Source organism: Triturus cristatus, chromosome 9, assembly GCF_964204655.1.
Source record: "Triturus cristatus chromosome 9, aTriCri1.1, whole genome shotgun sequence".
NCBI lineage: Eukaryota > Metazoa > Chordata > Amphibia > Caudata > Salamandridae > Triturus > Triturus cristatus.
The window spans coordinates 298,545,604-298,562,788 of record NC_140592.1 but is presented as its reverse complement, the minus strand read 5'-3'; positions in this window follow the sequence as shown (position 1 = coordinate 298,562,788).

Below are 17,185 nucleotides of genomic sequence, written 5' to 3'. Positions count from 1 at the left end.
TGGCCCCCCTCTCGACTTTAGTTGAGCAATGGGAGTTAAAGTGGAATCCTACGCTGATGATACCCAATTGGAGGCAGCTTTTGTCAAATTTAAGCTTTGCCTGACTAATATCTTGGCTTGGATGACAAATAGCTGCTTGAAATTAAATGCCGACAAGACTGAGGTATGGTTTTTCAATCAATCTGCTCCTCTGTCTTCAAAGCTTTGGTGGCCGTCAGAGCTCAACCCTCCGCCGATTCCAGTTGATTCAGTCAGGAACTTGGGGTTCAAATCTGATACGACCCAGTCTTTCAAGGCCCAGATTTGTCAAGTCTCTGCATGGTTCTGGAAGTTGAGAACCCTGCTGAGGTTTCTTCATCTCTTGCCTATGGGTTGCCGGAAGACGGTGGTCCACGCGCTGGTTACATCCCAGCTGGACTACTCTAACAGTCTTTATATTGGTCTACCGGCATACTTGATCCATAGACTGCAGATTATCCAAAATGCTGCGGCCAGACTTATTAGGAATGTTCCGTTCCGTAACCACATTTCCCCTCACCTGCGTAGTATCTGAAGGAAGTGACCCATTAAGGGCCACCCCGGTTACTTACGACCACCTATTAGCCTTCTAACAAGTGAAGAGTCGAGCAGGCAGTAGAGAATATAGACAATAGTCTGTTAATCGATTACACTGCATTGGAGCTCAGTCTGATCAGCACCCTTAGATGACTGTTGAGGGGACTGGTTCCCCGACCCTTGGTAACGCGTATTCATTCTTCTAACAACCCCCAACCACGCCCCCAATGAAAAGTTACTAGCCTAAGCCGTACATAAACAAAGAAGGCACAGAAGGATGGGCTACCACCTGCATGATGGGTACACGTTATCACTATTTCAAGGTTGTCTTGCGGAGCCTAGCTCCTTCTAACGTGGGAGAAGGGCTACCAGGGAGGATTGGTATGCAGAGACAGAACAGTATTCATGGGAACAGCGAAATTCAACCTTGGAGAAATAAAACATCGAGGCTGCTTTCTGCTGAGGCAGGCAGAATGGGTCAGACATTTAATTTCGATCATGATACAAAATGGCGGCTAAATATAAAATGGTGCCGAAAATGCTAACCTAAGCTTGTACTGTAACTTTAACATGTTAGAGCACACTTCAGGCCTAGTGGTTTCCGCTAATCATAGCTTTCTAAATGTTAACATATCATAACATGAAACGAGCCCACATAAGAACATAGTTTGACAAAATCTAACACCTCCACTGGCTGCCTGTCAGAAGGAGAATTGAGTTTAAGGCTCTGTCTATTGCCTTCAGAGCCACCAGAAATCATGGGCACTGGCTACTTGAAACAGAGACTCCAGCAATATCACCTTGACAGGGCGCTTAGATCTAATCATCAGAACCTGCTCAGGATTCCCCGCTTCTCTAAGGCTAGGCTAGGCGGACGTGCTTTCTCAGTGAGAACGGCCTCTCTCTGGAACTCTATGCCTCCCCATCTTCGTAAGCTGGAGTCAGAGCAGGCTTCTAAAAAAACGCTGAAAACTTTGCTGTTTAGCCTCCCGTAGTCCTTCACCTCTTCTCTCGCTGTCAGTCTGCCTAGCGCCTGGACACCTCCGCTGGAGGTAGCCGTGCGCTTATTATTATTATTCCCCCAAAACTTTTGTTGGTCGATAAATATTGCACCCAATAATCACTGATCACCTCGCTGTTGGTTTTTATCTGGTGCAATAATTAACATGCTATACAATGGACAACTCGTAATGAGCCAAAAAAGTCACAATCATTTTAATCTCTGGATTAAAGGTGAACTGCTACAATGCTGCACGTCTTTGTGAATGAGTAGCTAGTGAAAATATCAATCAATACAATTTTTATTTATTTTTCCTTTTTGTGAAGTGACTGCCTATCTTCGTGACCAAGTCATAGCTGTTAGATGCAGAAGTGTGTGGATGAGGAAGTTAAGAGCCAGGTGCGAATGGAACAAGCAACAAGCATTGGCATAGCCAATAGGTCTCGAGTTTTGGACCTTATCAGTGTTTAGCCATGCAGCACACTCTCCTGGGTGCTTTGCTGCCAGGGATTGAAGAGCTATACAATTACTCCCCTCTAGTGCCTGCAGTCTTATTCAGGAATACATGGTTGCCTCAGGAAAGAGTTATGGACACATTCCAACGTTTTTTAATGCACAGACCGAAAGACAAGTGCCTCGATGCAACTGTACAGCACTATAACATTCTGTGTGCGAGTGCATCACTAGAGTACTGAGCAGCCTGAAAAATCAGCGTCAGAGGCAAATCATGCTTAACACAATAAGATGACAGATTTGACACACCTACCGCTGTAAATTGTGCAGTGAATTTACAAAAGCCCAAGTGAATGAACCTTGCTATATGTGTGTTCTGGCTGTCTCTGGAGTACCAGACCAGTAGTGATCTGTTCATGGACATTCACCTTTCAATGCTTTGTATTGTAGCCTCAAAAAAACATTTAGTGCATTACCCTGTCTCCACTTTAAATGAGGACCTGTGATGTTTGACCGAAAAGAGACTCCCATGGCTCCCTCCTCACCCCTCTCAAAAATACTCCTTGCTTTCTACACATGATGAGTTGAGGAATGCAGAGAGAGGGTATAGTGGCAGGCAGAGGATGTGGCGGCAGGGTTGCCGACTTTTGAACTGGGGATCCATGTTTGATTCCCTGTGTCAGTGCATGAGCCTGTGGTTCTTGACACAACACTTAAACTACCCATGCCTAAAAAAAATGAATGTAACCTTGTATAATGTATCTGATGCTCAATCTAAAGCACTCCAATGTCCCTGGGGACTAACTTCAATCTATACAAGCAAATCTTCTGACTAAAAACCAATAATGACCGACTTCTCCCGGACACTTTAAAAAACGTTATTCTACGGACAAGCGACTCAAAGCAGCCTCATATCATGCAGGTGTAAATGAAGCAAAATAAAACCATTCTAATAGATCCTGCTTCTACACTACGTGAGGAAGCACAAACAACAAGAGTACATGGAGCGGGAGATATGCAGCCCAACGGAATTGTGATGAGGGAATAATGGAAAAATATCAGGAACGGGAGTGATAGAAGGCACCTCACACCTGGTTTCACAAGATAATTTAATCACCGAATTCTGAGGAGCCCAATAGTGATTATACCTTACCTCTCAACACTTTGGTCAGCAGTCGCCGTGTGAACGCCCTGCTACAGAATACTAAGACACAGCTGAGGTTTCACATCCCTCGCAGAGTCTAACTACACTGCGCCCATTGGAAGGAACCGCTGCGGAAAGGTAGCAGGGGTGTGAAACTCTCGACTCAGACATAGAAGAAGCCGCCGCAAAACTACACTATGGATATTAAGAGGCGTTTTTCATCATATTACAGTTTAAGGACTGTGAACATTTGTTCAGGTCCTGTGAACCTCCTGCTACAGAATGGTATAGCCCACTCCAAACTGTTTTGCCAAGCAACTTCTTTTTATAAACAACTTTACTGAGGAATGTATCACGGTGGAGAAGAAACAGACGGGGGCAGAGAGGTTAAAGCAAAAAGCAGCTCCACTGATAAGGGAGACGGACTGAAAGACTGGCTGAGAAAAACCTAGGAATACACCTGGACCAATCTCTTCCTACGAAGTTTCACCCATCATGATGCTTTTGCTAAGGAGAGCAATTCCTCCTCTACCACTCTCAGTGAGGAAGCCGCTGATTCAGGCCTTGTCATCAGCCATTTGGATTATTGCAATGCCCTATTGGCCTCAGCAAATGTGACATTGTTATCAAAGCTACAAGTGGTACAGAATACCGCAGCTCATCTCATCTGCATTCTTCCTTCTGGAGCAGCTTCTTCCCCCGCTCTTACGTGCATTACTCTGGTTACCAGTACGTAAAAGAATCATCTTTAAGATTTGCTGCTTAACCCATAAAGCTCTGTTTGGAAAAACCTTAGTTACCTTTCCTTAAATGATCAATTGCTTTGTTCCATCTAGACCGCTAAGATCTAAAAATAAAGTTCTGCTGACTGTTCCAAGGTTCAGAGAATCCCGTTCAGGTGGCATCTCGTTTTTGTACTTAGCACCTTTTAACTGGAATAAACTGCAGCTTTAAATTCGCTCTTGTGTGGATCATCTCCAATTTAGGAAACGACTGAAGAGTGCTTTATTTAAACAACGCATCCTTGTGCCCTGCTCCTGTGCATTCACGCCAAGATACCTCTCTCAGGGTGATTTGTGCTCTATGAGAATAATTAACATATCATATCAAAGAGGATGCCTTTAAGCTGCCACAAAGAACCCAAAAAAGGGAAGTTTTGATTAACACGAGCAGAAAACAAAGAAAAAAATAGTGCTCAAAAACAAACACATAAGCACCAAAGTGTAAAGATACCATTAATTAGGTGATGCTCCCTGGGTGGAAACAAAATACAAAAAGTAGGGACAAAGAGAAAAGATTAAGCACTAGCAAGCACATTTGTTTCAAGGGCAATCAAAGTAATGAATATAAAGGCAATGGGTAAGCTGCAAGCCCACAAAGTATATACAACATGTCACGAAGAGACAGTGCTGCCCAGGCTCGACATTAAAATAGAGGCAGAACAAAGTAGGTACCAGACCATATTTGGTTGTCAGAAAGGATGACTTTTCAGGTGCTTAAAGATGATGACTGAGATGGTTAGGATGTGTGTGTTGTATCTAATGTCTGTTATTCTGCAATACTCGCCTCATAAAAATCAACAGTAGGTCTTTATTTTCTATTATGGCCCCTATTTCAATACCCAGCTATTATTTCGGGGCCTTTAATAATTTGTGAGAGTGCAAAGTGTTTGTGGAATCAGTGGTTTAGCAGGGGTACTGTGGGCTCTAAAGCAAGCATAAAATGCCTTCCCAACCCCTTCTTGGGTAGTAAAACATCCGAATTTGGGGGTACATCGGCCCAGTGCCCCTGCACCTGCTGCACAATTAAAAGCCAAGCCCCTGCGTGAAGGAACTCTTGCATTTACAATAAGCATTGCACATGTTCTGAAGTTCACTTTTTGACAATTGTTTTCAATATATATTTGACCCCCCTTAGCTTTTTGGAGGTATATGAAATATACTAATATTACGCTGATGCAGAGTAACAAAAGGCAGCTCTGGTCTCATTTGGAGGTCAGTGTATAATGCCTTAATCGCATAAAGTGTCAGAGTATTGTGCAAGCAACGTGTCATATACTTGCATCGACAGGATTCTTGGATAACTGAATTGTTGTTCCTGAGCCACTGCTATGCCCGTATTTGGTACAAAACCTGTTTAAGGTATAATGTATTTGAGTGTTTGAAATTGAATAGCTGGCCCCTCCCCAGCACACTTCAGCATACTCATTTCAGTGGAGGAGATATGGTCTAACAGCTAGAGATGCAAACTTTTGAATAGAGAACCAGTTCAAATCCCGCCCTTGGCTCATCATTCTTTGATCTTGGGCAAATCACCTAATTTCCCCATACTAAAGGAAAAAAAACATGTTGTGTAATCCGGTGCTCGTGTAAAGCACTTTAATACCCTGGGACCAAGGTTGAACTATATATAACTGCAAAAAATTGGTTATTTATTCCAAATGAAACTCTGGTTCAAAATTGACCAAAAGAAAACCAAAATATTTTCACGTACTTGTACAGCACGGCTGATGCACTCTCGTGCCTTAGCGAAGCACTTGTACAGCTATTGAATAATTTCATGAGTGTTCCGTCAGAACTGGCCCTAAAGCCTGTGGCGTTTTAGCCAATATATATGAAAAAGTGTCTGTAAGAGGCACCATTTTAGATTTTACCCCATTGTTCTAAAATGTCTTTTGTTCGGAGAATTGGAAGTCTTTCCTGAAGGGTTGAGCTTGCTTGCTTGCTGGCTAGTTGTCATTAAGCAGTCTTTTTGTTCAAGTAGTTTCAAAGCCTGACAACCCACAAAGAGCATTGGGCTGTGAGCAGCTTCCATCCCCAAACCAGAAAATCTACCTCTACCAATGCTATGAACTAAAGTACTCCAGTGCTTAATTTGTGCCAGTAGAGGGCACCGGCACCCATTTTTGGATACTGGAATTTATCAGACCTTGTTCCATACAAGAGAGTGAAAAGGAGAAAAGGTAGAAAAAAGAAGGACGAGGAAGGCCTGCGTTATGTCCCTGCTATGGTTCTCACAGTCCTTCCAGGAGGTTCACCTGCAGTGTGCACAGCACATGCTCATGTACCCAGAAATCACAGACACAACCTCTGGGATCATGTCACGAATATACCTTGGCAAGCCAAGCTGAAGCCGTAAGCATCCGGTCAGGCAGACATGGATCAGTCCTGACAGCGTGTCAGGCTCTGCCAGTTCACAGTCAAGTGCATGTGAGGTAAAAGACGTGCCTTAAGGGGCCAGGCATGAGTGTCCCCACTCAGCCAGAAATAGATATTTTTGGTTGAGGCCTGCTTCGCATTCGTCCAAAGCGAGAGATGGGACTTACTTCTCTGATACCTTGTGCAAGTAGGAGAGAAAATTAGCATTGATGAAGAATGAACAAGATTAAATCATCTCTGCGATTGTTTATGGTCTTGAGTGACCTTTGGAATTCAGAATCATATAAGGACACTAATTAAATTGACTTTTTTTTATTTGCATTACTTAGCTCCAAGGGGGAGTACCATGGGAGGTGAATGGGCATTCCAATGCAACCAACCAGGGTCTCTGATGATGAGCCCTATATACAGGGTTTAGCGTAAGAAAACAACTCCCATTTCAAACAGACACTATGAAGGAGAAATGCTTTAATTTCTTCTTTCTTTTCTGACTTTGTATTTGTGCGGCACTCTACAGCACACAAGCAAAGTGGGAAAAGGTTTCAAGGTAGTCTGAGCATGGTATTTTGCACTGGAATGGTCCGCTTCCAGTACAAAACCTATGCTAGACTCGCGGACACACCCTCGCACTATGGTGAAAAGATGTTTCTGTGGTGCACAGCAGCATATTTCTGCTCGGGCGCTAGGGAGGAAAGTGCCATATTTCTGTGAATTCCTGCTCTTTACTTCCCACGCATCGCAGCATTTGTGGCTGCTGCATTGCGCTCCGTGAGAACCTAGTAAAACACTCCCTGCTACTGTGCGGTACTTCTTGAAGACTTTCATGTCAAGGAGGAGGTCCTAGCTGGAATGCCAGAGTGAGGTTGAAAGATCATTTCAGAGGAGTAGAACAGGATTAGAGGAGCCAACTTTCAAAGTTCCCAGGACTGGGGAGGTACTGAGCTGTAAGACTCAACCTTTGAACCATATGACATTACTAGAAGTGACATTGGCAGAAGTACTGGTGCATATGCCACTGAAGAAGCCACTGGAAGACAGAAAAGGGGTGGTTGAATTAGAAATTCAGAAAACAAACATAGGGGCTTATTTACAAGACCCTTAAAACGCCGGTGCATCCCTTGTAATATGGGAAAAAGTGCTGTACTGGTGGCGCAAGGGTATTGTAAATGAGCTCCATAGTGTCATACTTTTGTCATTATCTTCGTTACCTGGCCCGTATCAATGCCTCTACCTACTCCATCCCCTCTTTCCTCCTTCTGCACGTCCTTCCTCATTTCTTCCTTCGTCAAGTTCCCCACCACCCACCAATGTACTCACTATTCACTACTGACTAATTCATATATCTTCTTGCACACACCTCTTCTTTTCTTCTTGTCTTTCATTTATTTTGTCACAGATCTATTTTCGCTTCCTTCTCATCACTATTTGCTGATATCTATTGTATCTCCCGAGGAACAATCGTTACACATCAGCTGTTAGGAATTCTTGGCAGAGTCCTTCGCTGTCTGATGTTGGACGAAGGACAGGGCCCAGTCCTGTGTACTGCTCAACATGACCAATGTGTCAGCCGTCAGGTACATCAACCACCTCGGAGGCACACTCTCCAAAGTCCTTTCCAACCTAGCAACCAGCATTTGGTAATATTGCCTGAACCATCACTTTTCAGTGAATGCAGAATACCTACCGGGCCAGGACAATCAAGTGGAAGACTGGCATTCTCAGCATTTAAGGGATTCCAGCCTGTGGTAATTAGATCCACAGGTGTTTGCGCAACTGCAAGCGACCATTTTCAGTGGACCTGTTTGCATCTTGGTTGGACCATCAATTATCCACGGTTCATTAGTTGAAGACCGGACCCTCTGGCAGCCGCAATGATTGCATTCCTACAGGACTGGATCCTGGAGAAGGGTTATGCCTTTCCTCCCTTCGCTATGATCACTCGAGTCTCTGTCCAGCTCAGGTAGCAGCGAGCGGAAGTGGTCATGATCACACCAATCTGGAGGTTCCAAGTCTGGTTTCCAGTTCTTCTGGAACTTTCTTGGGATTCTCCAATCAAACTCTCCCAGTTTCCTCACCTCCTTCTCAAATCCAGACCGAGTTCCCCATCAGTTGGTGCTGAGGGGTTCTCTGACTCTCATGGCTTGGAAGATTACAGGGAACGATGGTCGTTCTCGAGCCTTTCACACCAAGCTAAGGAACTACTTTCCAAAGCCTGGGCGGACAGTACTGTTAAGAGATACAAGTCAGCTTGGACCCGATGGACACATTGGTGTCTGCAACGGAGTGTGGATCCTGTGATGGCAGATGTTATTCATGTATTGAACTTTTTAGTGGAATTGGCCTTGGAAGGTTTAGCATACAATTCCATCAACACCTCCCTTCTGCTATCTTGACTGGGCATAGCCCGGTAGAGAGGGCCATAATAGGGGAACACTCATTTGTATACAGACTTCTGCGAGGAATTAGATTGTCCCTTCCACCTTTGCTGAGATATTTGGCACTTTGGGATGTTAATCAGGTTCTCAACCTGTTTCTTTCCTGGCAACCAAACAGATTCCTGTCTCTCAAAGAATGTTCCGCTAAGCTAGCGATGTTGCTATGCTTAGTTTCCTGTAGGAGGGTGTCGGATGTCCATGCCCTTGATATCACAGGTAGGAAATTTTCTCCTTCTGGGGTAATGTTCACAGTCTCTAGAAGAACTAAGTCCAACACCAAGACTATTGAGTATCCAGCCTTTCCAGATTCACCGAAGCTGTGATTGGTACAGTGCCTAAAGGCATACCAGGAAATGTCAGAGGAGATTTGGCCCCTGGGCGAAAGACAGCTCTTAATTGCATTAAGAAAGCCCCTCACAGTGGTCTCCTCACCCACGATTGCACGGTGAGTGCGATGGATTTTGCAGAAGACAGGCATTGATTTGTCCGCCTTTGGGGTGATTCGGCCTGGGGAGTTAGATTGGAGGACATTATGAATGCTGCAGACTGGTCCTCAGATTCGACGTTTAAAAGATTTTACTTCAAGCCGGTGATGGATATGGCGCATTTGGTGGTGAACAAGCTTTGAACCAGCATAATCCTCGCCTCCGGTCCTGACATGGAGTGGGAATTGTTCCTAACTCTTGGGTAGGAAAGTTTCAAATCTATCAAGGACACAGAGGCGAGGATTATCCCACCTGGCGAGAAAGTTCTTTTCCCTTCAGGGAATTCACCCTAAGGAGTAAGTACCAGATTCTTTATGACAGTGTGCAATTGTAATGTCATACCTTGGGGAAATGTTGATGATATTCTTTGGTATTGACCTCAGTGGTTAGTCAATATGTCACAACTCTGCTTGAAATGCCTCTCTTATTCCTAGGTTAAATGGTGGTAATGGACCAATGAGGAAGTGACTGGGGATTAACCTGCATGAAGAAAGAGGGGAATTGAAGCCAAGAGTGGACTATTACAGGCTCACCGGCACCCTGATTGGCTCCCCTAAGGACTACAGCTGTGTTCTGATTGCCCATGTTTTGAACTGTGTTCTCAGTGTCTCATGGGACTATTTGTTTTTCTTTTTAATCAAAAAAAGAAGAGGGGGACCAGGAGCTGGTTATGGTCCAATGTCCGTGCTCCACTCATGACAGTTAAATCAATGAGGACATTGTATCCCTGTTGGCGGTGAAACAAAAATAACGATCACCTGCTCAACACAAGTAGAAAGAGAAGAGAGAGTATAGAGGGGGGGGGAAGAGGGGGGAGAGGGGGGTAGAAGGGAGATGAAAAGAGGCAGAGAGAAACTTCCCCAGTCTCAAGGATCCAATCCCGAAGGGGAGGACTCTATGTAGCCTCTAGTTAGCCCTCACACACCCCGAGGGATGTCTTGCTTCATCATTGGGCTTGTTGTTGCTCCTCGTCGGGCCGGCGCTGCAATGCCCGACGGTCCCCCGAAGGGTCTCTTTATCGGAGGTCTTTTAAAGAGAAAAGCCGTAAGGTGAATGCGGGTATGTGGGCCAAAAAACAGTAAAGGTGGATCCGAGAGGTAAGTGATTGCGTGCGTGCAGGGTGTGGGAAATAAAAATGCCTAGGGGTGTCCAAAAAGTGAGTTTTAATATTATGGAGCCTCTGGCAAAGTAAAAAGACCACAAGGTCGCGGGGTCACTAATAAGCGCAAGGTGCTAATGTGACTTTAATAAAAGGTCGACATGTTTCACGCCTTAAATGCCCGAACGGGTCAGTGGCGTTTCATCAGGACCAAATAAGAGTGAAAGGTTGTGCACGGTGAAGACGAGGGTGCCAGAGATTGGAAGGGTAACCCACGTCTAAAGGAGGTTAAGAAAGGTACGGGGCTGCGGGGTACAGTGACCTAGTCAGCAAAGACAGAAAGAGCGTACCAAGCTAGTGTAACCTGTAGGGGAAATAAACGGGAGGGGAAAAGGGGAGGGGAAGGGGAAGGTAGGGGTTTGGAAAGAAGGGGAATAGAGGGAAGAGGGAGGGGTGACAGACACACATGAATGGTTTAGACAGAACTGGTACATAAAATCAGTCACAGTTTAACGAGAGAACACAGCGAGGGACTGTCTGTGACCCCGAATACCATTCGCATAGTGGTAGTGCGGTCACCCCGGTGACCATGTCAACAGGAACATACACAGATAACGTGTCAGACGTCCAGCATCGGTGTCAGACACACTTTACTAACTCAATGGTGGAGTGTTGCCCATGGGTTGAGGGGCGGTGTAAGGCGGGGACCAGACATGTTAAAAAATATATCTCGACATACATGCTGGAATCGAGGAAAACATTTGTGAAGTGGCATTAATAATGCCAGAATAAACGGCACGTGGTGCGTGAACAAAACATAGACATTGATAATCTTTAAAAAAGAGGTCGAACAGTATAAACACACCACAGAGCAAGGTTGCGGACCCACTGAACTATGGGGGAATGAGTCAAGAAAGAACCTGACATCTCAGACTACTAGCGAACACGCTGTTTAGGTAGCAAATGGTAAGTGTAAAGTGGGCATACGAGAATACATAGATATACATCCAACCGGTATTAGGAAGAAAATAGTACCCAGATCCTTACCCTCGTGTATCTGAACGGGGGCTTCCTAGGTTTTGCCGAGGCTGCCTGCTCCCTATTTGCTGAAGGAACCAAACAGAGTATAGATTGATTAAGGGAGGGGACCCTACATAAGGGTGGGCTGCGCATACAGGATCGTCAGGCATCTCCCTTGTGGATCCTGCCTGAGGGTACTTACGGTTGCGTCGGGGGCCGGCTCAGTCAGCACCTACCCACTGCCAGCGGCTGCCTGGAGATAGTGCCGGTAGCAAGCCGGTTTCCATTTAAGGCGTTGGAAAGGGAGTGAACCACTTCCTGCTCGAGGGAGAGGACAAGGGGAAGTGCGCGTGTTGGTTCTGGCGCATGCATGGGCGAAAGTGTCCCGAGGTGTGCGCATGCTCAAAGCGGAAACTGGGAGCAAGCGGAGTGCGCATGCGTTACTAATTACACACAGTGCCCTACTCAGAGGTTGTCTGCGCTTGTGCGACTGTAAAGAGCTCGTGAGCCCTGGTGGTGCCCCGGGTCTAGCCACAGATTGACAGAATGGCGTGCTCGAATCAACTGGACAGGACGTGTCCTAGAGTGTGGTGCACATTAAAAGCTTGATACCTACATAAAAACTGGTCTGTGTTGAGGATAAAAAAGGGGGGGGGGAGAAATAAATAGTAAGGGGAGAGCACGGGCTCCTCCTCCTGGAATGCTCCTTATTAAAGAGCCAGAGAGATCATATAGATACTCAAGTGTTGAGAAATGTGCCCACCGGAGCGAAGGTATGTATAAGTTGTTAGTTACAGTTCCACCCAGGGTACCCAGAGATACCCTGGGTGGAACTGTAACTAACAACTTATACATACCTTCGCTCCGGTGGGCACATTTCTCAACACTTGAGTATCTATATGATCTCTCTGGCTCTTTAATAAGGAGCATTCCAGGAGGAGGAGCCCGTGCTCTCCCCTTACTATTTATTTCTCCCCCCCCCTTTTTTATCCTCAACACAGACCAGTTTTTATGTAGGTATCAAGCTTTTAATGTGCACCACACTCTAGGACACGTCCTGTCCAGTTGATTCGAGCACGCCATTCTGTCAATCTGTGGCTAGACCCGGGGCACCACCAGGGCTCACGAGCTCTTTACAGTCGCACAAGCGCAGACAACCTCTGAGTAGGGCACTGTGTGTAATTAGTAACGCATGCGCACTCCGCTTGCTCCCAGTTTCCGCTTTGAGCATGCGCACACCTCGGGACACTTTCGTCCACGCATGCGCCAGAACCAACACGCGCACTTCCCCTTGTCCTCTCCCTCGAGCAGGAAGTGGTTCACTCCCTTTCCAACGCCTTAAATGGAAACCGGCTTGCTACCGGCACTATCTCCAGGCAGCCGCTGGCAGTGGGTAGGTGCTGACTGAGCCGGCCCCCGACGCAACCGTAAGTACCCTCAGGCAGGATCCACAAGGGAGATGCCTGACGATCCTGTATGCGCAGCCCACCCTTATGTAGGGTCCCCTCCCTTAATCAATCTATACTCTGTTTGGTTCCTTCAGCAAATAGGGCGCAGGCAGCCTCGGCAAAACCTAGGAAGCCCCCGTTCAGATACACGAGGGTAAGGATCTGGGTACTATTTTCTTCCTAATACCGGTTGGATGTATATCTATGTATTCTCGTATGCCCACTTTACACTTACCATTTGCTACCTAAACAGCGTGTTCGCTAGTAGTCTGAGATGTCAGGTTCTTTCTTGACTCATTCCCCCATAGTTCAGTGGGTCCGCAACCTTGCTCTGTGGTGTGTTTATACTGTTCGACCTCTTTTTTTTATAGATTATCAATGTCTATGTTTTGTTCACGCACCACGTGCCGTTTATTCTGGCATTATTAATGCCACTTCACAAATGTTTTCCTCAATTCCAGCATGTATGTCGAGATATATTTTTTAACATGTCTGGTCCCCGCCTTACACCGCCCCTCAACCCATGGGCAACACTCCACCATTGAGTTAGTAAAGTGTGTCTGACACCGATGCTGGACGTCTGACACGTTATCTGTGTATGTTCCTGTTGACATGGTCACCGGGGTGACCGCACTACCACTATGCGAATGGTATTCGGGGTCACAGACAGTCCCTCGCTGTGTTCTCTCGTTAAACTGTGACTGATTTTATGTACCAGTTCTGTCTAAACCATTCATGTGTGTCTGTCACCCCTCCCTCTTCCCTCTATTCCCCTTCTTTCCAAACCCCTACCTTCCCCTTCCCCTCCCCTTTTCCCCTCCCGTTTATTTCCCCTACAGGTTACACTAGCTTGGTACGCTCTTTCTGTCTTTGCTGACTAGGTCACTGTACCCCGCAGCCCCGTACCTTTCTTAACCTCCTTTAGACGTGGGTTACCCTTCCAATCTCTGGCACCCTCGTCTTCACCGTGCACAACCTTTCACTCTTATTTGGTCCTGATGAAACGCCACTGACCCGTTCGGGCATTTAAGGCGTGAAACATGTCGACCTTTTATTAAAGTCACATTAGCACCTTGCGCTTATTAGTGACCCCGCGACCTTGTGGTCTTTTTACTTTGCCAGAGGCTCCATAATATTAAAACTCACTTTTTGGACACCCCTAGGCATTTTTATTTCCCACACCCTGCACGCACGCAATCACTTACCTCTCGGATCCACCTTTACTGTTTTTTGGCCCACATACCCGCATTCACCTTACGGCTTTTCTCTTTAAAAGACCTCCGATAAAGAGACCCTTCGGGGGACCGTCGGGCATTGCAGCGCCGGCCCGACGAGGAGCAACAACAAGCCCAATGATGAAGCAAGACATCCCTCGGGGTGTGTGAGGGCTAACTAGAGGCTACATAGAGTCCTCCCCTTCCGGATTGGATCCTTGAGACTGGGGAAGTTTCTCTCTGCCTCTTTTCATCTCCCTTCTACCCCCCTCTACTCCCTCTTCCCCCCCCTCTATACTCTCTCTTCTCTTTCTACTTGTGTTGAGCAGGTGATCGTTATTTTTGTTTCACCGCCAACAGGGAACAATGTCCTCATTGATTTAACTATTTGTTTTTCACCTTTACATGGAAGGTTTCAAAGATAAAAGTTGTGTTAAATAAAGGCTGCTATGTTAATAAAGCGGAGAGAGTTGAGTATAATGTTCACCTCTGTGTCCTTAATGGAATTGAAACTTTCCTACACAAGAGTTAGGAACAATTTCCATTCTCTCTGCATAATTCTTTTTGTTGTTGTTTTGTTTATTGAGCATAATCAGTATTATTCTTACAATTTCCAGTAATTCATATGCTCCTTTACAGGCCACACAATAAATCACAATCAAGTCAATGCTACTTACATAATTCTTTAAATATTTTTTACCCCTGTATATCTCTGCACTTTAAAAATTAGATATTGCAAGCAACTTTGGCAGCATAGAGCCAAAGTGACTGTCTAGACTTTTTTTTATATCTCAAGAGATAGCCAATCACTGCAGCCATAGTTTTCTACAATCCAGTCTGTCAAGGGGGACCAGATGTTCGTCCCCGTTTCCTGGTGCTTTTCCCCTTGCAATTGTACAGTGTCTTCTCCATATTATACATATTAAATGATCTAGAAAAACATTGCTGTACAGTAGGTAGCTCGGAGTTCTTCCAGGCAGTTGCTATTAGGAGACATGCCACTGCCACAGACATAAAGACGAAATAAAGCTACCCTGCATCTCCAGTGAGATAAGAGTCAATCCCAAATAGCATCAGAGATGGATTTAAATATACCTACCTTTTAAAAAGCTTACTCCAGCATTCCTCAGTGCCACTCTCAATGGAATCAATTCATAGAACATGTGTCCCAAATCGACAGGGCATTTCCACACCGAGCGCAGTTACTATCAACCCTTCTACCCCAGGTGAACAATTTGGCTGGGGTATAATACAGTCTAAAGATTGTTTTATAATGTTGGGCCTTCAGGCTTGCAGTCAGCAGCACTTTCATTGCAACCTCTTTTGAAACACGAATATTGAACTGCTGTGTCTCCAGTTTCTCAGCCCACATGTCCCCTCAATGATCTAGATCACCCTCTACCAAATTGTTCAAGAGTGTATAAACCTGACCAATCCTGACATCCGGGCGAAACAGCAAATCTACAAGAGCAATTTTCTCCAGCGATAAATGATTATCCGGCAGCTTCATAAAACAATCTCCGTTCTGCAGATAGATAAAAATTGATAATATTTCCAAACCATAATCCTGCACAGAACAGAAAAGGAGCACAGTTGGCCTTGATAATACAGGTTGCCCGTCTGGACTATCCCTACCTCTTCACACCTCCTGCAAAACCCATCATGAAAGACTGTTGGGAACGCCAATTACCTTAGACTTCACCTGTTCATGATACCTGGGCTAGATCTGTCTTAAAAAACACACAACTGCTACTCCATCCAATGCCAGTTCATATGTGCCAGGGGGACTATCTAACAAGGCACGTTAACTAATCTAATCCTTAGTTCTAAGTAAAACTCCCATGTGCTGCAACAGTGCAGCTCAATGGTATAATTTCAAGCAGGAGACTGACCATCCTTCTTGGTGTTTTGGAGTACCATATATTTCTAAGCTCGCCTAGCCCGTGTATACTGCCACATAAAGTTAGTACACATAGCGTTCAACTTTTTAAGCCATTGCCCTTCAAGCTCCAGAGGAACTGTTCTAAACAAGTATAATATTTTGGACAAAACCATCATTTTCTGGACATTACACCTCCTAACTGATGTCAAATGTAATCCGTTAATCCGTCTTTGATCTTTCCTAGCAGCGGCTCTATATTGAGTCCAAATAGAGTCCACTGATGCCGCAATCTTCATACCCAAAAATGTGACATTATCCACCCGGCGATTATCCCAAAAAATCAATATTACTGGTACAGATCAATTGGGTTTTTCCGTATTGAAATGGTACCCTGAAAGTGCTCTGAATTCCTCCGCCAATCTTTCCATTTCCGAAAGTGCTGTCTGAGGTTCAGTCGTTAGTAATGCAGTATCATCCACGCATGCTAGTATTTTCATTTAAGATCCATTCACACTAACAGGCAGAACCATCTGACTGATTACTAGCTGTCTTATTAGGGGGTCGAAGTACGAGGCAAACAAGATGGGGGAACAGGGACAGCCCTGCCGTGCGTGTCGCAATGTCTGGATCTTTGCTGATTCTTGACCTCTGATTTGCAGTTGGGCATAGGGATGATAATATAGAGGCTTCAAAGCCTGCACTGTACGGGGCCTGAATCATTGTGCTCAAGGATGCTCCAGAGAGACACCCAGACCACTCAGTCAAATGCCTTCTTGGCATCAAGAAAGATCATAGCCAAGGAGGCTCCTGTGGTTGCCGCAATGCCGAATAAAGCAATAGCATGTTTCATATGACCAGCTGTGCCCCAAACTGGGATATTCCATGCTGCCCGGGTGAAACTAGTTGTCCAATAACCTTCCCCAGATGTGTGCTAGGATCTAAGAATACAGCTTGGTATCCGAGTTGATCAGGGATATTGGTCTATATAACCCTGGTTTTTCAGGAGGCTTTTCTCCTGAAAACAATAATATTAGTTAGCCAGGAGCTTGGTGGAACCCCTTCCTGATGTATCCTCCTAATCAGATCCCACAAATCTTTAGCTAGGGCAGAAAATTATATTTTATAAAACTGTAACAGGATTAGGTCCGGACTTGCTGCTTTTCCAGAGGGCAACGCCTTTAGAGAGTTCCCTATCTCATCCATTTTAATAGCAAGGTCTAGAAGCTCAGCTTCCCCATTATCTAAAGTGCCAAGTTCCCCTGCCTCGAAACATTCATGTATTTGCCCTTTGG